We start from the raw sequence: 23,309 nt of genomic DNA, 5'->3' as shown, positions 1-23,309 counted from the left end.
GTTTGATTCATTTTGAGTTGAACTTTGTATATGATGAGAGATAGGAGTCCTGCTTCAAAAGCAATACTTTGCAAGCAGATGTCTCATCTCCCTCTACTGGAGATACTGTCCTTTTCCAAAATTTTTGTCTGTGTGTCTGTCTGTTTTTTGTTTGTTTTGTTTTGTGTGTCATCATTGAGAATGGGCTGGCTACAGACACAAAGATTTCTTTCTAGGATGCTGTTCTGTTCCATGGGTCTCTATTTGCTTACCATGCTCTCTCAGTGACTACAGCTGGGTCTCATAATCAGTACACCATTTATCTGTATACAAGTGGACTATAGCATTTGGCCTGTGGGTTAGGCTAGAGTTTCCTGTTCCCATCTCAGAGCACTTACTATCAGATGCTTACACTGGGCCACTCAAGTGAGTTTCCTAGACCTCCAAAAGAAGAGGGTGCATGGCCTCTTTCTGTTTTAAGTGCTGTTCTCACCACATGGGTATATAATTTGAAACTGAATATCTGGTCACATTGTTCTTGAAACATACCAAACTTAAATTAGCTCAAACTAGCAGCTTTTTAGAGAGTTCCTAAATAGATCCCTGTGTTTGCTGATGGCTTTTTTTATGTCCAGACACTAGGCAATTAGTGTTAAGTAACCCTTCCTTCTGATTCATGTGCTCCATCACTGTGAGATTTAAACTAGGCATCCTAATCTAGTTGAAACTGATACTATGTCTTCCATCCTAACCTCGTTCAAATTGATACTATGCCTTCTCTTGTCACAAGAGCTGGATCTTGTAGTTTTCTTGTATTGGCCGGAAAAAAAGTATCATTTGAATACTGTCCTCATTAACTTGATTAATCAAATGCTTCTTTTGAAGATGGGTTGAGACCCAAAAATCTGAGTCCACATAGTGAACAGATAATTTGACACTTATGACATGGGGTGTAGTACCACTCAGCATTCCACTGCCTTTAGAAAGCCATCAATTAGAGTGTTTCTGCATCTCCATCCCTGCCAATATACTGTTTTGTCTTTCTAGCAAGAAGTGGTGGTTTCCTCTGAAGTGAATATACTTTCCTTAAACACCAAGAGAGATTTGTCTCAGCACCCTCAAATTCTAAAACATGAAGGTCGGCGTTTTGAGTACAGTGGGATTCACGGTGGAGTTGGAAGCTCTCAGGGGAGCCTTGCATTTAGGGCATTGGTGATTTTCTTCTTGCAACATGATTGTGGGCCTGGAAGCCGAAAGACCTCAGGTGCTTCCGGTTTTCCTTCTGGAAGGAGATTAAAATGGACAGTTACGCACCCGGAGATGTAAACAGCCCACCAAATTGTAGAGGAGTTAATTTGAATTCATTGCTTCTTAAGATGAGCGGGTTAGTTGAGAGAGGTTTTTTGGCAAAGTAAAAAGAATGTTGCCAGGGAATTCATTTCCTTCATGTGATTGATACTTAAAGGCAGTGAGAGTCGTATATTTATGAGGTTCACGTGGCATGTGGACTCTCTAACGTCTCCCCTGAGCAGTCTCTCTCATGATGAGAGAAAAGAGCAGCAAAGACTTCACTCTTAACTTAGGCTAATGATGCTTTCTGGACTTGGTGTTTACTGTGCTCGAGATGTTAGATTTGATGTTTAAAGAGTTCTGCGTTGGATTAAATTTCAAATGCTAGACTTGAAGACTTTTTTTTTTCTCCCCCAAAACAGCAAAGCTGTTTCATGAATAGTTCATGGAAACGTTCCTCTTGAAAAGCTGTTCTGGTGTGTTTTAGAACCCTACTGTGGGTTATTCAACACTGTGCCGCTTAGGCTCTGACAGAATGTTGAAGTCTGTTTTGTTTTCTGGTTTGGACCAGGGAGGAACCTTGGCAGAATGTCTCCTGAATGAAATGTACGTATGACTTGCAGAGGTGTGAATGGCTAGCATTTCTGATGTAGCATGTAGCCCTGGGGTTGAGGGAGCTTTGCTGGATTCTAAGGTACATTACAGGTGAGTAAGGAGAGTGAGTGACAGCCAAAGATAGGCTGCCCTGGTTCTGCAGGTTTTGGAGGCCTAACCTCATCAGCCACACAGGGCCGTAATTAAAGACAAAGTAGCCTTTAAGCATCCCTTAGGTGCCCCTCTTGAGGGCCACCCTGATGTACAAGTCATGGTTCAGTTCTCTCTGAAAGAGGCAGGAGGCCTTGGAAGCTTTTTAGAGCAGGGTCCCCAACCAAATGGTCAACGATATCCTTGACTCAGATTTGGAAGCTGTGAAGCAGAGACATTCAGAATTTATCCCATGGATCTGAAAACCCTGCTCAGAAAGTCCTGACTCCTGCACCCTGGCCTCTCCACAGACAAGTGGGGTACCCGTCACCTTGTGCAAACTTCCTGATCTTTCAGAGACTGGAGAAGTATAGATTCATGACTCATAGAAGGTGGGCAATGTGAGAGACCTACAAAGAGAAGAATGCATTAATATTTTAATAATGTTCAGAGCAGAGCATGAACAGTTGCAGAAAGTGTGTCCTCGAGGGAGAGATGAGTTTAAGATGAGAATGAATTCCTGCAGTGTAAGACAATCTGCTAAGGGCTGTGGCCTGACCTTCAGCCCATCCATCCATTTCCCAGTTTTTAGGAGCAGAAACATCTTCTCCGTTCCTTTCCTGTCGTGCTTTCTCCTGGTCACAGAAGATGCTTTTTTCTCCTACCAAAAGTATAATATCTGGAAAATGGAGAATATTACAAGGAGATAAAATAATTTTATGAACCACTGAGTAAAATCAAATTATAGATTACTATGACTGTGTGGTCTTCAAGCCCCTGCATGTTTAGTTGTGGTAATTTTGTGTATTATAGTGTACACAACTCCTTGTTTTATATTATTATGTTCTGTGACTACTTTTCATAAGCTAGATATTCTTCTAAAATGTAATTTAAAGTGCTGTGATTTCAGAGCATGAAGCTTGTTTTTTCTCTCCCAGTATGAAGTATTCATTGCCAGTGATTATAGAAACCATGAAAAGAAGAAAATGTAAAATCAGTGATCATTTTATTGTAAAGTTTCCATTTTCCCATTATTTCTGTAGGTATCTCAATCATCTCTATGCTATATAATCTATCTAGCCAGTGTGTATGTGTGTGTGTTATGTATGTATGTGAATGATCATGTGTGGTAGTTTGAATAAGCATGGTCTCCATAGGGTCACATATTTGAATGCTCAGTCACCAGGGAGTGGCACTGTTTGAGAAGGACTAGGAGGTGTGGCCTTGTCAGAGGAAGTATGCCATTGGGAGCCAGCTTTGCGGTTTCAGAAGCCCACACCAGGCTGAGCATGTCTCTCTCCTTCTCTTCTTGTGGGTCAGGATGTAGCTCTTAGCTACTCTCTAGCACCCTGCCTACTGCCATACTCCCTGTTGTGATGATAATGGAGGACTAAGTCTCTGAAACTGTAAACCAGTCCTCAACTAAAGGCTTTCTTTTATAACTGTTGTCTTGCTCAGGTTGTCTCCACACAACACAACAGTTACTAAGATACTCATGTATGTAGGGGCACATGTGTGTAATTGTATGTGTGTGGAGCTAGAGGACAGCCTCCAGTGGCAGTCCCCCTCAGTTGCCATCCAGCGTGTTTTTCAGACAGGGTCCCTCCTTGACTAGGAGTTAGCCAAGGCTGGCTTCTCAGTGTGTCCTAAGGATCCACTTGTCTCTAGCTCCCCTGACTAAGATTGCAAGCTTGCACCCATATACACTGTGCACTGGCTTTTTTATGTGGGTACTGGAGATGAACTTGGGCCCTTATGTATAGCAATGTCTTTATCTACTGTGCTATCTCCCTAGTCCATATTCTATGTATTTTATTAATTAGTATGACATACAAAGCTTATTGTATACATTGACATTAGACCTTATGGTTTAGTTTAAACTGTAGAGTTTGCATTTACAGTTAATTTTTGGTGTGATTATATAGATAAATGATTGCACTTCAAAGTTCATACACACCATATTTATGAAAATATTATTATGTGCTAGATGACTGATATATTCATAGGAAGGAACAATACACACACTGGATAATAATCCAGCACCACCTAGTCTTTTATTCTCATTACCAGCATATGTCTACATACAAGCTAATATGTTTTGATGTTTCTTTATCATCGGCCACATTGCAATCTGTTTTCTTCGTCGTTCCTTTGTAACACATTCAGTGAATTGCTGCTGTGCACTGCGACCACTGCCATTGTCTCTTTAACATTACTGTGAGAAGATCCTTATATAACCCTCTTTTGCACATTTTAAGTCATCTGTCTGTGACAACTTCCTAGAATGTAGTACTGTCACTTAAAAGACTAACTGCAGCTCTCAGCTCTCCACCCAGAAGCAGAGACCATCACAGAAATCCACAGCTGCTCAAACAGCAGAGATCAGCTGACTGCAGGGTGCTGGGCCTCCTCTAATACATGTTCAACACAAGCCCTTTACTGAAACTTCAGGGATCATCATGGAAGAGTGTGCCCAGAGTAGAAACACTGTGAGAGTCAGAGGACTAGGAGGCCTGCTGCAACATAGTATCTTCTAAAAAACAGGGAAGCTGTATTCATGAATTCCTCACAAAGTCATTGCCTAATCAAGACCTGAACAATGACAGTATCAGTTGACAATACAAAGCAGATGGCGGAAGTCTTCAAGGCTCCATTCCTACATGAGGGAGTAAATGCAGGTTAGAGGGGAAGAGAGTGTTCTCCAGGCACGGGGTAGATCATCTGATCCCAAGTGGCCAGCCATATAAACACTAAATAAACCCTGCAAGTAGAATTTATACATACATGTGTGTGCTTATACTGTGTAAACTGTGTTTTGACTGCATGCAGAACACACACACACGCACACATGCGCGCGCGCGCAAACACACAGGAAAAGAGGCCATGAATTCTGAGGGAATGAGGGACACAGGAAGAATTGGAGGAGGTAAAGTAGGGTGCAAATGAAGCTAACCTAGTACACATATATGAAATTCTAAAAAAAAAAATGTAAAAAATATGTAGGAGCTGGAGGGTGGAGAGGTGGGTCAGTGGTTAAGAACATGTACTGTTCTTGCAGAGGACCCAAGTTGGGTTCCCAACACTCACATTAGGTGGCTCACAACCTCCTGTAACTCGAGCTCCAGTGGAGCTGATGTCCTATCTGGTCTCCATGGCCACACTTACTCATGTTCATCATACACACTGCACCCTCTCCTGCAGTTAAAACTAAACTAAGCAAACCACATGTGTGTAAATTTTTCAGTTTACTTGTAAAATGACAATTTTCAGTCCTAACAGCAACATAAGTGCCATTTTTTTTTTTTTACCATGGAAAAAAAGGATATCATTGCCACTTTAATTTGAAGTGTTCCCTGAATGTTCTGCTGGTAATTTATTTTTATTTATTGGCATCGAGTCATGTGAACTTTTACAATATTAAAGACACTAACTGTTTCTGTTGTATATAGCTTTTTAGTCTGTACTTTGGTTTTAATTTTTTTGGGGGGTGGGAGTCTGAGACAGGGTTTCTCTGTGTAGCCCTGGCTGTCCTGGAACTCACTTTGTAGACCAGGCTGGCCTCAAACTCAGAAATCCGCCTGCCACTGCCTCCCAAGTGCTGGGATTAAAGGCGTGCACCACCACTACCTGGCTGGTTTTAATTTTTTAATTTTTAATTTTTACTTAATTTCAATTAAAATTTTAATTTTATTTAATTTTCCACATTCAGAAGTTGTATATTTTAATTTATTCAGATTCACCAGTCTTATATTGTAGCCTTAGGTTTTATGTCAGAAAATACATTCTATGCTATTACTCCTAAATTATATATACTTAAATTTTACATGATTTCATTTTACATTTTACATTGTTAGTGTAAGAAACATCTTTTATTTTAATAAGTAATAAAAGGTAAAGATTAATTTTCTATTCTTAGCCCAGCAAGCAATTTGTCCTGAGCCACAGAGCCTCTCTACATGGACCTGGGAATGAACTTGTCTGGTCTGTGGAGCTCTGAGAAGACACTGAGAGCTTTGCTTGCTACATAGATACTGTTCATTTCAGCACAGCTCTCTATGGGCAATCACCTGCACTCCTCCCCACGAGCAACCACCTGCTCTGCACGGGCAACAACCAGCTCTCCATAGGCTCTGCATGGGCGACCACGGGCTCTGCACTGCGACCACTCCCTCTGTACAGGAACCACTCACATCCTCTCTCCTCGGGTGACCACCGGCTCTCCTTTCTGTTCTCTTTCTTGGTATTTCCTTGGGATTCCTTTCTGATTTCCTCCTACCCTTTATTTAGTTACAATCTTGCTTTAATATAGTTTTTTAGAATTTGGTATTCCAGAGGTTTTTTCTTTCTTTCTTTTAAATTACCAAGAAGATTCCTTTCTTGTCTTTGGGTAGTCAAAGCAAGCATGGCACTGCTGAGCAGCACCCCACCCACCTCCCGCGTCCCCCACCCCTGTCACTTTCTAATTTTGGATGATATGTTAGATATTTTAAATTTGGTGAAGTTTTCTTTGAGGTCTTAATATGCCATCAGCTTTTGTATATATTTCACTGGTTTTTGAAAAGACATGGAACTTGTGGTCCTGTCTGCCAGCTTTCCCCTCTGTTGTGTTTTAAAGTCTCTTCATTCTTTTCCATCGCATCCTGAGGACAGTCCTCAGTGTCACACTTCAGGACATTATTCTAATGTCTGTCCTGTTGGAGACTTTTAGTTTGATAAATGTTAGTATTTTATTTTATTTTTTTTAATATTTTTATTTTTAATATATGTAAGTATACTGTAGCTGTCTTCAGATACTCCAGAAGAGGGAATCAGATCTCGTTATGGATGGTTGTGAGCCACCATGTGGTTGCTGGGATTTGAACTCTGGACCTTCGGAAGAGCAGTCGGGTGCTCTTACCCACTGAGCCATCTCANTTTTTTTTTTTTTTTTTTTTTTTTTTTTTTTACTGGATAGCTGCCTGTCATTTTATCTTTGTGACAGAGTTTCAGTTCAGAGCTAGTCCAACCATTTCCCATTTCCTGTATTAAAGCCTTGTTGAGGGCTCGCCTGCCTCTGTGGCTTTCTTAGTTAGGGTTTTACTGCTGTGAAGAGACACCATGACCAAGGCAAGTCTTTTAAAGAATGACACTTAATTGGGGCTGACTTACACATTCAGAGGTTCAGTCCATTATCATCAAGGTGGGAACATGGTAGCATCCAGGCAGGCATGGTGCAGGATGAGCTGAGAGTTCTACATCTTCATCTGAAGGCTGCTAGGAGAATACTGACTTCCAGGCAGCTAGGATGAGGGTCTTAAAGCCCACACCCACAGTGACGCACCTAGTCCAACAAGGCCATACCTCCTAATAGTGCCACTCCCTGGCCCAAGCATATACAAACCATCACATTCCACTCCCTGGCCCTCATAGGCTTGTTCAAAAATGTGTCTATGGGGGCCATATCTAACCATAGCATAATTCAAAATACATTTAGTTTGAAATTTAAAGTCCCCATAGTCTATAGCAGTCTCAACAATGTTAAAAGTCCAAAGTTCAAAGTCTCTTCTGAGATTTATCCAATTACTTAACTGTAATTCCTAAAGCAAGACAGGAAACCAGCTAGGCAAACTCCAAACTCTGCATTTCCATATCTAATGTCAAAGCAGTCTTCAGATCTCCAACTTCTTTTTTTCATCTTTGTTGATTGTTGGTTCAACTCCCTGTTAGCAGCTTTCCTTAGCATGTATTTCATGGCTCTGGCATCTTTAACATCTTTGAGTCTCCAAGGCAATTTCAATGTTACAGCTTCTAGTTTCAATGTCTGGGATCCTCACTTGATCTTCTGGGCTCCTCCAAAGGGCCGCATGACTTCTCCAGCTCTGCCCTCTGTAGCACTCTAAGCTTAGGATGATCTACTCCATTACCACTGCTGTTCTTGGAGATTATCCTATGGTGGGGCATCTCCGATAAACTGGGATCTTCTGCTACAACTAGGCTTCACCAATGGCCTCTCATAGGTTCTCTTCAGGGTGCCAAGCCTCAAATCCTTTGCATGACCCTTTCAGTCCTGAGCTGTCAACTGCAACTGAGGCTGCACTTTCACCAATGACCTTCTATAGCCTCTCACAGTGCCAAGCCTCAGCTTGGCTGTCCTGTGATGACTCTTAAGACAGGGTCTGGCTGTGTACCCCAAATTGATCTCAAACTCACAATTCAAGTCTCTCGTTTACTCTCAGCCAAGTGCTGAGATTTTAAGTGTGTACCATTACACTGGGCTGTACTGAGTCTCTCTAAATGTCACATAAGTCAAAGACAGGTTGGATTTAGAGCCAGAGAAGATCCTGTTTTAACTACATAACTGTGCTGGTCAGTTTTTCTTCCGTGTTTGTTTGTTTGTTGCTGTTTGTTTGTTCTTTCATCAACTTGACACAAACTAGAGTCGTCTGGAAAGAGGGAACCTCGCTTGAGGAAATGCACCATCTGATTAGCCTGTAGGGAAGTCTGTGCAGACATTTTCTTGATTAATGACTTTAGTCAGAGAGTCTAGCTTACTGTGAGTCATGCTACCCCCATGGCAGATTACCCTGGGAGGTGTAAGAAAGGCAGCAGACAGTGAGCTGATGGACAAGTCAGTAGGCAGCACCCTCCATGCCTCTGTGTCAGCTCCTGCCTGCAGGTTGCTGCCTTGAGTTTTTGCCCTGCCTTGGATTCAAAACACCCCCCCCCCTTTCCATTCAGAGCCAGAAATAGCTTTGCTTGTTTCTGCTTCCTTCTCTACTCTACACTTCGGGCACCCTGCCTTCCTTTCCTGCTTGAAACCCCCCATAAAGACACTTAGACACTCTGGACTTCACTGCAATGCCTTTTACAAACTACCCCTTTCCTTTTCAGGAATGTGTTTCCAGGTTCTAAGGAGTGGGTTGTGTGTTTGGAGGCTACTTCTTTTGTCTGATGCTCGCTGGCTAGGTTGAGGGCAGGTTGTTTCTCTTTTGTTGTGGCTCTTAAGTTAGATGAAATACTCCACCACTCCGAGGAGGACTAAAAGAGGAGCACAAACTGAGGAGCACTAACCAAGGATCACTAACTGAGGATCACCAACTAAGGAGCACTAATTGAGGAGGACTAACTGAGGAGGATTAACAGAGGAGCACAAACTGGGGAGCACTAACCGAGGATCACCAACCGAGGAGCAGTAACTGTGGAGCACTAACCAAGGAGCACAAACCAAGGAGGACTAACAAGTGAGCATTAATCAAGGAGCACTAACTGAGGAGTACCTAACCGAGGAGCATAAACGGAGGAGCACTAACCTATGTACTTCTCCTGTTGGAACTGTCATTTTCACGTGCTCTTTTTAGGGGAAGAATTATGAGTGATTTTTCTTACTGTGTTATTGAATGGGTCTGCTTGCTGCTCAAGATATTCATTTTTCTTCTCAGCTTCTGTGCTTTCAATTCTTCCAAGGCCTATTTCTTGTGTTAGAGAGATAGAATATCGCGGGGAATTTTCCACACTTCACTGCCTAATTGCAACTGGGTGTGCGTATAAGACCTTGGATCTCCTGTCTCTCTCATACTGATAATGTAGGAGGCTAGGCTGGGTGGATGGCTTAGGAAGATGGAGCCTGGGAGATGGATCAGGCAGTTAAGTCCTTGTTTTGCAAGTATGAGGATGTGATTTCAGTCCCAACTACCCATGTGAAACAGAACAGCTAGATGTAGTGACTTAGTGGCTTGCTTGCAATCCCAGTGCTGGGGAGCCTGGCACAGGAAGATCCGCAGAGCTCACTGGTCAGCTTGCTTCACTAGGGCCAGTGAGAGATCCTGTCTCAAAAAATAGATATACAGCATGGAGAAATGATGTCCGGGATTGACTTCTGGCCTCCACGGGCACAGGCAGGCACATGTATGTATGAGCAGACAGACAGACAGACACACGTTCACATGCACACACACACATGCTAGCACACACACATGCTCTCACACATATGTACATACATACACGTGAGCATACACACCCACTCCTGCACAGGCACACTCACTCACATGCACACACACACAAAGGGGATAAAGGGGATAAAGATAAAGGGGACAAGCACAGGCAGAATCTCTCAGTAAGCAGTCAGAGTAGCTTAATGTGTGAGGAAGAAGTAAATACTTTGTATCTTATAGTAACCTTTCTGTATTCAGGTCACCATCTTCACTGCAACATCTTATTTGGCAGGCGTCAGGTGTTTAGTCATGTAGACGCCATTCTAAGGGAGTCTACAGGACCTGAAAATACATGCTCAAGGGTTGCAGACTCTCTGTGCCAGAGTTTTGTCAAGAACAGCTACCATGACAGAGAGGAACCCATTACTGCAGTTGCTAAAAGCTGGGAGCTTCTGTCTCTCCCACTGCTTGAGATGGCACACAGCATCTCTCTACTTTTTGGAGTGTAGCAAGGTGGCCATGTATAGCCCTTTACTTATAAGACAGTGAAAGCCAAGCCAAACAGTGAGGCAGAGATGCCGCCCCTGTCTTCACTGGCTTTTAGATTCCCAGAGGTCTCTTGTTTGGCAGGAACCACCTCTGCATCCAGCCCTGCAGCTGATTGAAAGGGTTTCGTTCCCCCCCCCCCATTAATTAATTTATTCACTCTATGTGAAAGAACGGATTTCTGTCTGTTGTTCAGGCCACAGTCTTCAGATTTGGGGAAACAATGAGGAAACAAGACATCGATCAGCCATCTTGAATCAGAATCTTCAGCACGCTGGATAGAGTCTAAGAGCTGTTAAGAGTTGCAAACACGCGGAAGTCAATATCCTGCCCACTAGCTCTTTGAGCTGGTGAAGGAAATGTATACAAGCTGTTTCTCAGTATTTGGATCAGTGATGGAATGCCACACGCTTTAAACGTGCAGTCGTTAGTGCCGTCTTTAGGCCTTGAGATTGCAGCCTGTTTGCTCCTTGGGCTGTAACCCGTCTCATGGTGATGTGAGCAGTGAGCGCCTCTGGTGCCCAGTGTCATGTTTCATTGCCCGCATCCACTTTCAGTGGCTGCTGCGGTGGACAGATCCGAACAAGTTCACACTCACCTTGCTCTGAAGCTGGGCAGCAGGTGTCTCTGCGTTCTTTTCCCCAGGGCTGTCTTGGATGATGACTCTACCTACATGCAAGAGCAGCCGCAAAATGTGGGGTTGTCATAACCTCAAGGTCAACCCTCAGCCAGTGTGCTACAAAACCCAGTGTCCCAGCTTGCTGTCATTTGTGTGCACGAGCATGCTCCTCAGAAAACCCCATTAGGAAGCTGGGCAAATAAAATGCCTTTTAAAAATACTAAGCATCTCTTCTTCTTCTTCTTCTTCTTCTTCTTCTTCTTCTTCTTCTTCTTCTTCTTCTTCTTCTTCTTCCTCCTCCTCCTCCTCCTCCTCCTCCTCCTTCTTCTTCTTCTTCTTCTCCTTCTTCCTCTTCTTCTCCCTCTCCTTTCTCCTCCTCCTCTTCCTATTCTATTATTATTATTATTATTATTATTATGTATTTGAGTATTGTGCTTGGGTGTATGTGTGTGTGCAACATGCATACCTTGTGCCTGCAGAGGTCAGAAGAGGTCAGATACCCTGGAACTGGAGTTTTAGATGGTTGTGAGCCTCCATGTGGGGCTGGAAACTAAACCTGGATCCTCTGAAAGAGCAGTACATATTCTTATTCACTGAACCACTTCTGCAGCCCCTGGCAGCACATGTATTTGGTTTGTTTGTTTGTTTGTTTATTTGTTTTTCTCCCTGTCTTTGCTCACCCTCTTGGTTTCTCTCCTTGGAATCCTCTGCCCAGTGTTTCCTCAAGGCCTTGTCTCAAGCTCTCCTTTTGGTAGACCGGAAGCTAAGACTGTGAAAGTAAACGGCTACTTAAGACTTTGAAACACTGTTTCGAGTAAGGAGAGGTATTTCATAACAACCCTCAACTGCAGGAGGAAATGTGAGAGGATCAATCAGGAATCTGGGTGTTCTCCATTGATCCCCAGAGTCGGGATCACTCATGCAAGGTAATTCTAGCCCAAGAGCGAGCATCCTTGGACCAGCAAGCCTGGCCACAGAGCACAACACTGAGTCTCTGAGTCGCTCTGCTGGCTCTCCTCAGCACAGCCTCTATCTTGGCAGGTGAATGGGGAGATGAGCCAGCACTTGGTTCTTTGGTGAGCGTGGATGGCTTATAGTTTTTATGTAGCACATCCATGATAGCACATCATTTTCTCTGACAATTTTAATTTCTTTTTACAAGAATATAGAAATTTCATACTTTTAAAAACTGTACTTATTAATTTTCCTCTACCAATGTGTTACCTCTGTTTATTGGAGTCCTTACTGTGGTTTTAAAGCCCCTGGTAAGCTGAAGGATGGTATCCGTAGTAAGAATAATACACCTACCACCATCTTTTGTATTTATTATGTAACAGCTTTGGTGAAAACTAATTAAATTTAACCTAATGGCATGATCTCCTTCCAACAACATAGTACACAGAAGTTGAAGGCTATAAACCAGGGTTTCCCAATAAAAGTGGTCAGTGTGCTGGCTGAAGGGAGTCTTTATTGGTCTGGCAGAGTTTTGGAGAAAGACTAACTTTATGAACAAAGGAACCAAGCAGGTAGGTGTGGCTCCTGCCATGGAAGAGTTAGGCCCCTCATTTAAATAACCGTTAGAAAAACCCAGGACTCTTTATATAATCACAGCTGAGAGCTGTTGTTTATGGTTGTTATTTGACCTTTTGTTTTTTAATTCAATGAGGAGATTACAGTTACCATTCCTGAAAGCATCTGCATCAGTTACTTTTCTGTCATTGGAATAAAAATACCAGGACCAAGGCAACAAGAAAGCATTTAGTTGGGTTCATGGTTTCAGAGGATCCAAGTCCACAGGGAGCAGAATGGTGGAAACAGCTGAAAGCTCACATCACAAACCATGAGTAGGAGGCTCAGAGACTCTGGGAATGAGTCTCAAAGCTTGTCACTCCCAGGGACACACCTCCTTCCACAAGGCCACTCCTCCTAATCCTTCCCAAACAATTCCACCAACTGAGAACCAAGTATCCAAATACATGAGCCTCTTGTATTTGTGTGAATGCCTCATAAAGACATAGGCATCTTAAATACTTCTGAACAAGAGGGAAGGGTCAATGACAAGACACGTGACCTTTGTCCAAGCTGTCACCTTCCTTGTTACATATGCACATACATATAGATATGTATATGTGTATATATACATCCAAAGAGTTCATCTTTCTCCAAGACTCTGCCACATCATTTAAAGATCTCCTTCAGACCATTCACACACACACACACACACACACACACGGTTTTATAATTTCAATCACCATTGCTTGAAGCAATTCCATTCTGTTTGTGAATTGCTATCAGAGACTCTGTTTCATAGCCACACAAAATCCTAAATCCAAGGGAACACTTCCTCTTTGCAAGGAGTTTTATTTTTGTGGTCAGTCAGATCATTTGGGATCCTAATTTAGAAAATAATTTAGGAAGGAATTTAAAGCAAATATTATAAACTTAGCTCTTTAAAATAAAATAGATTTGGTTCTCTCTCTCTCTCTCTCTCCCCAACCCCCGACCCTGACATTAAGAAGTTAGGTTGCTTGGGTTTCCATCACTGTGACAAAATGCTTGAGATTATCAAGTTGGAAAGAGAGACAGTTGACCATGGCTTGTTGTCTTGGAAACCCATGGCTGGTCAGTTGGCTCTTGTGGCCCTTGGGTCTGTGCTGATTCAGTCCAGGGTAGTAGGAGGCAAAACTACCCTGGTGCAGCAGCCAGGCTGCACTACAGGAACAGAACAGATGCATAGCATATATATTAAAGGAAGCATTCTCACGTTGGCTTACATGATACAGTTGGAGCAGGGTTCATGTCCTGTTGCAGAGACCAAGAATCTGGCTGTCATTCTGTCTACCAGACTGGATGCCTTAGCAGTCCCAATTTGGTACAGGGTGTCAAAATCCTGAGGGATTCCTGGAGAACTGTTGGTCTTCCATCTACATTAGAAGCTGGAGAAAGCTGGTTTTAAGGTCAGTGAAGGATCAGGAGCGGCAGCCACAAGGCAGGTGAACTTGCCAGCAAGAGTGAAGCCAAAGTGAGGGAAGAGCCAGAGAGTTCTCCTTCTCCATCTTCCTTTCTCTGGGCTGATGGCGCATCTTCCCACATCATTTTTGGCCATTTGGACATAAATATCCTTGGGGAAATGGGATGTACACAGTCCTTTACCAAGGCTCATTTGCCAGAAAATTCTACCCATCACACGTCAGACCTACCCATCACACATGGTTGGAAAAAAACAGGGATGAGGGAGAGGGACTAGGGAGCCACAGTTATCTGCAAGGGTGTTAGACCCCATCCTTAAGATTTCTACCACCACACAAGAGCGCCACTCAGTGGGTAGGGTGGGGGGCAGACCTTCAAAACACCAGCCTTCTTCTGGCAGCAGGGTGCTCATTTGTGTCTGATGTTTGTAAACCTACCCTAGAACATTTCACAAAATCACAGTTCAGAATATACTCGGAACAGCCACAGCGTTGCTGGGGTAAGAGCTACCTTTAAGGTGAATGTTGACACTAGTGTATCTTAAATGCTGTTCCGAATTACCTTTTCTGCTCTAAGTGGAAAGCTACAGTTCCTTGTGCTGTCAAAGCCTATTCATTTCATACTCTGAAAGCCCCATTTGCATTACCTCATCTGCTTGTAATACACAGTTTTGATTGACATTCCCCCACACACTTTATCCTTGGAATCCTGAATTATTTTGGCCGGTGCTGGTCAAGCAGAAACTATAGTTTTAATTTCTATAATATAATTATTTGTTATAAATATACGTCTTACCAAGATAGTGACAGATGCTAAACAGGAAGCGAACTACGATAGTTCTTTATTTAAATTATCAAATTATCTACTTAACAGATGTTGTAAGTAGAGCATCACATCTTAATGATTTTTAATGTTTGTCATAAATATATTTTTTTTACCTTTGTTTTCATTCATCTGGTGTCTTCTAATAGGGGGATACATTCCACTCATTTGCTGACAAAGTCTCTGTTAATATAGCCAAAAGGATATAAGGAATCTTACAATATTCTGACAAGCTAGTAAGGAAAAATTCAGACCCCTTTTTGGTTAGGTCAAAAACAACAATTAGGAAAATAACCCATAACCACACTCGCTGAAAAGCAATTCTCTCGGGGCTGTGTCTGTCAGAGTTGGCATGCTGTGCTGGGGACGCCGTGTTAAGCTGCACTGAGAACTTACGATTTTCACAGGTGTGAAGCTACGCAGGTGACTTCAAACTCGAGTGTGTCAAATGTCATGCTTAATTAAAAGGTGTTCCTTGCAAATTCAGATCTAAAATTAGATGTAAGAATTCATCGCCTCTCTTCATCATTCTTGAAAAACTATACTTTGTACTTTGGGGTTTTATTAAATAACCTGAACCCCCAAGGCATTTTTTTCTTCCATTTGAAAACAAGAAGGAGGACATTTCACTGATAATGTGTGCTAAGACTTAGCTACAGAGAGACTCTAGGTTTAAATTGGACATTTATAGGTTGACTGAATTCTAATTCTAAGGAGACAGTCCCCACCCCCTTCTGTTTATTGGTTTAAAATCTGCTGGGTTGTGTTGCTGAGGCAGAAGTAACAGCCATCGTCCTGACTGGCTAAGCAACTGTCACGTTAGTATCTCAGAAACTCGACCATTGCTCTTAAGGGTAGATATAATCAGTTGCATGAAATGCCACAGCAGCTCCGTTCAGACTATTATCTCACCAGTGGTCACATCAGCATAATCCGCAATGCTGAGATGACAGCGGTCGAGTGTTCATAAACTCAATTACCATTTAACCATCTGAAATTAACACTTAAGTGTACGTTTCTCCTAAAATACAAAATAAGGGTACTAATGATTAACAACATATTTCTACAGAGCTGAAATTTTAAGTCATCAGATGTGGAACCGCAATTAGACTCTGTATTTAATATTTAACACTAAGAATTTCTACACAGATGAGCTGAAAATCCTGCACATTAAAATTTAAATATCAGAAAGCTATGGAAATGCATGAAGCTTCCTGAAAGGAACGAAGATGAATTAAAATACAAGAGTGGTTTTTAAACTCCGGCTCTTTTCCAAGCAAATGATCTCTTGTAAATTCCACTTCTCTCTCACTCTCCTCCAGTCAGAGAGCCAGGTTTCCCCATTCATCAGGTTTTGCAAATACACCAAGGACATTGTCTGGGCTGCCGAACAATGTCTGTGGCATCGCACACCGGGCAAAGAAGCCGCCTTGCTGTCTAAGTTGCTCCGAACGCTGTTGTGTTTCGTGATGGGTTGTGCACGACGTTGATATTTGGGAATGCTGCCCCGTAAACTTGTGGGTTTCAGAAATCACACCAAAGACTTGAGGTCTTAACGGAATTGGTAAGAGGAGAGCCAGCGTAAGAGCCCTTGCTTTGATGCACCTCATAATAGCCCGCAAAACCCACCCTGGGCAGGCGTGAGAGCAGAGACCACTCTGATACGTACTCAGTTCTTTGGGGCTGATTATGGCTTATTGAGGCAGAAAACTTGTTCCAGTTCAAACTCTTTGAATTCCTTGTTCACTCAATAGTGTGCCAAAAAAGAGCATTCAGTGTTTCATGTCACAAAATCACCGACGGCCTAAATTGTTCCTATTTCTTTTTTGCATATGGTGTGCAAGGGAGTGTTCAACCCTCTTCCGTAGCACCATAATGCTTTGATATGGGTAGCATTGCCATAACAGCCTGCATTCAGGAACTTATATTTTATTCTTCTTTTCAGTGTACATAAAAATCCCAGCTTAGTCTCTTTTTGTCTTTTCGATCCTTTGAACTCTTTCAAGCTATGATTCAAGACTTTCTGGGCTTTGACGGGGCTCGGCATTCACTGTAAACGCGGTCAATGCCTCAGTGAGACCACAAGCAAAACTCAGAGTGTCTTAAGCAGGGACCACACAACTCTTGTGAGAATTTGCATATTTTAGCAACTCTGTCGAGTGTGAATCTCAAAGCAAAGAATTCGGTTCATTAATTTCCTTCATTAAATATCTTGGGTTGGCGACTTTTCTGACCACAGTGTTACCTGTGTCAGATTCTTGGGAAGGAGGCTATGGAGAATCTAGATAGAGGTGTGAATCTTTGAAAACTGTGTTCACGGTACCCAAGCCTGGCTTGGTAGTAGCACCGCGGAACATGTTTACTCTGTGGTGGGAGATTCTAGAATAAAGTGTTGATTCAGACACAAAAGTATATACGTCGCAGAGTAGCCAACTGTGCTCTCAAAGGGAGCAAGGCCAAAGCTGGACTTCGCGGCTCACTTTCCAGCTCAGTAGCTGTCCTAATCCAGCTTCGCCAGCTGCTAACAAGATTGGGTCTGAAGTTTACCCCCACAATGAGATAATCAGATTACCAGCCACAAAGATCAAATAATGACCCAGCTTTCGAGCAAGTTCAGCAGGCCCTTGGTAACACTGTGTGGTCCTTGAGGCTTGATTAAAAAAAATTAAATGGCTAAACTTTGCCTCAATATTTTGCATTAGGATTTTGGGTGACTTGATGGTTCTTTTCAAGGTACCACTTTCCTATTCTTCTACTAGTTTGAAATTAAGAGGTAGGAGCAGAGGAGGGTGCCCTGCTGTGCGGTCCGTCTTGAGCTGGGTTTTAAATGAAGCATGTAGAATTTTTAATTTGGTGGAGGAGGGAAGACAAGGCAAATGCAAGCAAAATGGTTTGCGATCGAGCAAGGAATTGGGCTGTAACAAAACAACAGCCTCGGCCTCCACTACACACCGGTTTCCAGCACTGGACCAGAATGGATTTGGTCTTTTTCTGGGAAGGGGGGAGAAAGTTTGAAAGTTTGTGTTTTGGCTACTCTCTGATAGCTGTTTTCAGTGGTAAAGGGATTATTCTGAGAGGCATACAAATGTGATTGTCTCACAGCAGATGGTGCGCACTGTTTCACCTTTGAGCAAAGTTAATTAAGCCAAGCATATTGGGCCCATAGAGAGGAAAGTGTAGATGAATATTGAGCAATCAAATTCAGTGTCTCCTTTTTTCATGCCTCTGCAATGGGACACAGAATCCCATTGAAAAAGAATTATGTACAGAATCAAATTAATTCACATCCAACTTCACTCTCTTCCCACGTTTTAACAGGGTGCGCACCAGGCCCTCAGAAGTTTTGTCTGCAATCAATGGGCCACACTGCGGTGTCCACTAAATTAAATGAACCAGTGCAGAAGATCTCTTGTGAGATATTAAAAGGGCGAGAGGCTGTTTAATTCAAATCCTTCCGTAGAGTCTTTTCACAGCCCCCTTTCCTTGGTACAGTATAAATTATTAACTAACTTCTTTCATCTCAGATCAATTTACAAAACAGAAACAATTACCCCTTGTTAATGAGAATGAACGCTTCTGATAATTATGAAAGTTGTGTCTGCTTTGTTCCCTCGCAGACCCTTGTTTACAATCTAATTCAGAGTTGTGTATGCAGGGAAATAAACCAAGGATTCTCAGTCAAGCTCAGTGGCTGGTCAGAAAGCAACGGCCTCTGCAAGTGAATGGAGCCTGAGGGACGCGGCCAGACACTTGGCTGCCTGTGTCCATCACCTCTGCTCTGGATGGTGTGTGTGGGGTTCAGGCTGCAGAGAGGGACGCTTTAAAGGACTGAGTTTTGCAAGGTGTTCACACAGCTCTACAAATCGTGGGTCATTGCTGATGCCCAGGCTTTCCTTGGGAAGAGCCAAGGATTTTACTGTGGCCTCCTGCCATGCCATTGAGAGCTCTGAGGTCTCAAGCAGGCTCCTGACCTTAACTTTATATTTCCCTTCAGGATCAGAGTACAGACGGATAAGGTAGACATTAGACTCCAAAGGAGCATGGAGACACAAGCAGAAAGGCCAATTTTCATCTCAATTGGACATAAAGGGGCCAGAGGAAATGACTCAGATCTTTGGAAGAAAGGGCCCAGTCTGAGGTAGGCCTAGCAGCTGGGCTGCTGCACCTGGTCACCCTCTTTCCCAAGACTGGCCATCCCCCAGCCTCAGCTATTGTATTCAGCACTCAGGGTGGGTTCAGAGAGGGCTAGCAGTGCTTCTGCCTGAAGGAGGACAGGGGGTGTCACTGGCAGGGAAGGGGGGGGGGTCAGTGTAGTTATCTGAGGTTGTCCTTGGCTGTAGAAAGGAAAAGTCCAAAGCAGGAAGAGCTTCAATAATCACATCGGTCACAGGGCCGGACATTCACACCCTGTGCTAGAATAAGACGTCTGACGGGGGTTGGGGGTGGAGGGCAAATGACTCAGAGGCTTAGAAATGATTAACAAAGAAAGCGGCACCATTGTCTACTTGCGCTGAGAGGTAGATTTTACTTTAGAGCCTTCACAGGAGAAACAAAATCCTTAGGATCTGCCTTTGAAACAAAATTCACCATAGCTCCTTAGGAAAAAACACCAAAGTAAGATATCAAGGAGAGTGTGATGTCTACCCCCACTAGGCCTGGCTTCCTTAGCCTGCTGTGGAGGCACACATCTTTTTAGTTGCAAACATGGTATGGACCATTCCCAAGTACTCTCTGCCCAGTGTTCCCTGTTACTAACTTCTTGGATGGGCAGAATACATGTCTCATAGTTAAACTAATATTACCACATGATCAGTGAGTAAGGTGTACGATTTCTTTAGCTCTTCTTGTTCTGCAGCTAATTTCCTTTTTCTACTTCATGGTCAAGTCCACACCTTACTTGTTCTTGGAATTGTGACAAGCTCCTTGTATTGGATGGTTTTGATGTTTTGGAGGGATCTTTATGGTTTTCAGAATGACCTTCAATTTTCCTCATGTTTTTCTCCCGAGTAGACTTAGGCATTATGGATCTGGAGGAGACAAAACCCGCCATCTATCCGCAATTGGTGTCAGATAGCATCCAGGGTACTTTATGTCAACAGGACTCATCACTTCTGGTGGCCTTGGTAAGCCAGTGAAACCGTGTGCTGCATTCTCATAGAGCACGGTACACACCCACACATAGAAGGCTCGAGCATCTGTATAAATTATTTAGACCTCTACACCGAGATTTGTTCAACTTATCCATTTAGTCTTTGTTTAGTGTCAGACTTACAATTCTCCGACCACCAGTCTGGGCTGTAAGACGACCTACGATGCTCTATAGCATTGCTAAGATTGTTCCAGACTCTGACATTTGGAGCTGCTGGTTATAGGAACAAAGTTCTTTGGACAAACCTCCTGTAGGTTTTCATCATCTCATGCTGTACAACCACCCTGAATACTCTAGATGGTTCCAGTGTCAGGATCATCCTAGAATAATTTCTCTAGGAATATCTTAGATTGTGGTCTTAGAAGTCAAGACCTGATATTTTCAAAGTGCTGTAAATTGTGAAGGAGAATAATTTTGTGTGTGTGTGTGTGAGAGAGAGAGAGAGAGAGATTATGTGTGTATATATGTGTGTGTGTGAGTGTGTGTATGTGTATGTATGTGTGTGTGTGTATGGGTGTGTGGGTGTGTGAAATCTTCAATCTTAAGTTTACCCATCTGCCCATCACTCCATTGATCAATGAGCCAGTTGGTCCATCGATCCATCAATCCATCTGCCATCCATCCATCCGCCATCCATCCATCCATCTTCCCAAACATACAAAGATCAGTGCTATACACTGGGGATACAAAATGAAGAATAATCTTTATAAACATGAATCATGTCTAGAGGCAGATCCTTAGATATTTACACAAATATCACACACAATTTTGTTTGTTTTTACTTAACAGGTGTTTACTCTATACATCTGTGTAATTGGCATTGCTTGGCATCTGAGATTCATAGAGAAACATGGCCCAATTTCTGCTTTTGAAGAACTCCCACTTAGGGTGGCAGGGGAGGGGATGAAAAACGCAGGTAGACAAGCAACCATGGAACTGTGTGGTCTTTCTCCACTAGAGTAAGAGCTGGAGGCTTGGGTCTGGGTCTTCATCAAGTAACCTTTCAAAAGCTAATAGCACCCAAATTCCCACAGGACATTTTAACGCATCCCGTGTCTCTCAGTGTGTGCTCTTGCAATTAGTATGGGAGGTCATCAGGGTCTTGTCCATGCCCACAGAGTTTGTCGGGATCCCACCGTTAGAGATAGACTTGTACAGAACACCCATAGCTGCTCCCAGTACCTGCTCCATCAGAAGCATCTACATCCCTCTTCCCAGAGGGCTGGCCCTTGCTCACTGCTGCCCCCATCTGGAGCTGGGATCCATCACAGCCCCCTTCTGTGTTGGACTGATGCACTGTGCTCCCTGGTGGCTCTCTCTATCTAAATATGAAACCTTCAATTGGTTTCAAGGTTTGTTTGTTTTTTTTTCAGAGACAGAATTGCCATCTCAGAATAACATCTATATTATACTTACAGAAGACTTTAACTATAGACTGAATGTCCATGTTTACTAAGGAGCAGCAAAAATCATCCCAATAGCTGTGTGAAGAGGGCATGCCAAGGGATACTCTCTCCCTCTCCCTCTCCCTGTCCCTCTCCCTCTCCCTCTCTCCCCATCTCTCACATAATCTATTTATCATCTATCTATCTATCTATCTATCATCTATGAGTCATCTGTCTATCATTTGAGACAGGGTCTCACTATGTAGCTCTGGCTATCTCAGAGGAACTCACCATATAAAGCAGGCTAGCTTCAAACTCACAGAGATCCATCTGCCTCTGCCTCCCGAATGCTGAGATTAAAGGCACACACCGCCATTTCCAGCTGGGGATGAATTTAAACACATTGGGATCTCACTTTTTTTTTTTTTTTCTTAATGCGATAGGTGCGCATCAGTGAAGTCCATGCAGCCCCTCTGTGTGGAAGCACACTGCGATTAGAACTGATTTCAGGTCTCTCTCTCCTGAAGGAACGAAGGGAGGAAGGGCCCCCGACCTGCTCTCAGCATTGCTGATGCCCTCGACTGGAACTGTCCAGGACAGACACTAGTTTGCTTGCTTGTTTGTTTCTTTTTGTTTTTCCTTTTTGCCCTTCCTTGAGTCAATCACGGGTCAGTGTGGAGGTGCAGCTCCCAGTCTGGCCTCCTCCTCTGCCTGGGCAGTTGCTACCAGTCTGTCAGACAGAGAGGAAATGACTAAAAATTGAATGGAGACTTCCAACAGGGCTGTGAGGAGATATAGCCCATTTTTAGCACCTTTTAATGTGAAAATGTCTCTCAGCAGGGCTTCCTCCCTCCTTGTTTGTTTGGTTATGCGATCAGGAAGTGGACACAGTCTTCTCGAATTACTCCTGCCAGACGTTAAATTATATCTCGGAAAGACAACCTTTTGATTCTTCCCCTCTGCCTTTCATCATTCCTGTTATCACGACAAAGCAGATCCAACGAGGCCGTTCTCTCACTGAATTCCAGTGGGGCTAAAAACCAAACAAAGCTAGTTCAGAGGACAGAGGGGAGGCTGGAACAGTTCACTGCTGCTGCTGGGATTGAGGCTCAGCCTTCTTCAGCACCCAAGTGGACCAGATGATGTGAGTCCCAGGTCAAGGGTACCTGAGAAACTATTGTCCAGGCCTGGCCAGGGACATGGTGGGAAGGAACATGGTGACTGTTTTCTACCTCCTTGGGGTTGTTCTCTTCTTGGAAGAGAAGGAAGGGGTCAGGGTCACATGATAATGGGACAAACTACCCTGTCACATTAAAATTGGCAAGGTTGGTGGTACTGACTATATACTAAGGCATGGGGAGAAAACTTAAAATGTGGCTTAACTATGAAAAAGCAATAAATGGCTAACTCTTTAAATGGTCTCCCAGAGGCTGTTGTTACTGTTAAGATGGGGGATTGCTGTGTAGCCCAACTGGCCTTGAACTCACTACAGGCTGGCCTCAAACTTCTGGTCTTTCTGAGTCATATGTCCAAGTACTGAGATTATAAGTATATAGCATCACACCTAGGAACATTTATTATTTGAGTCCAATTATAATTGGATTTGTATGAAAATATTAGTTCCTCTTTCTTTCTTTCTTTCTTTCTTTCTTTCTTTCTTTCTTTCTTTCTAGTTCCCCTTTCAATAAGTAGGCACCAGTGACTATATCCTAGGTTCTAAGTCACATGAGTGTAAACAACTGGTCAGAGGCATCCTCTTGCCAACCTTCCAGCTCTTCCAACATGGTGGCCATTATCCAGTGGTCTAAGCCTTTTCTAGCCTAACCACCCCAATGATACCAGTTCATTACAGAAACAAACAGAGATGGGCACAGTTCAGTACTCTAATTGTTAGC

At 43.2% G+C, this 23,309-nt stretch overlaps 1 long non-coding RNA gene across 1 annotated transcript in view; it reads left to right on the top strand.

Moving 5' to 3' along the window:
* Positions 1-22,801, top strand: part of LOC110295255 — a 33,954-nt gene extending 11,153 nt beyond the window's left edge. Inside the window, exon 3 of the long non-coding RNA XR_002378034.1 lies at positions 22,255-22,801. This is a non-coding gene — a long non-coding RNA (uncharacterized LOC110295255). The remainder of the gene's footprint in view (positions 1-22,254) is intronic.
* The last annotated feature ends 508 nt before the right edge of the window (positions 22,802-23,309 follow it).

This window comes from Mus caroli, chromosome 5 (assembly GCF_900094665.2).
Source record: "Mus caroli chromosome 5, CAROLI_EIJ_v1.1, whole genome shotgun sequence".
Classification (NCBI taxonomy): Eukaryota; Metazoa; Chordata; class Mammalia; order Rodentia; family Muridae; genus Mus; species Mus caroli.
The sequence above is the reverse complement of the archived record's forward strand: the minus strand, read 5'-3'. Positions and strand labels throughout refer to the sequence as shown.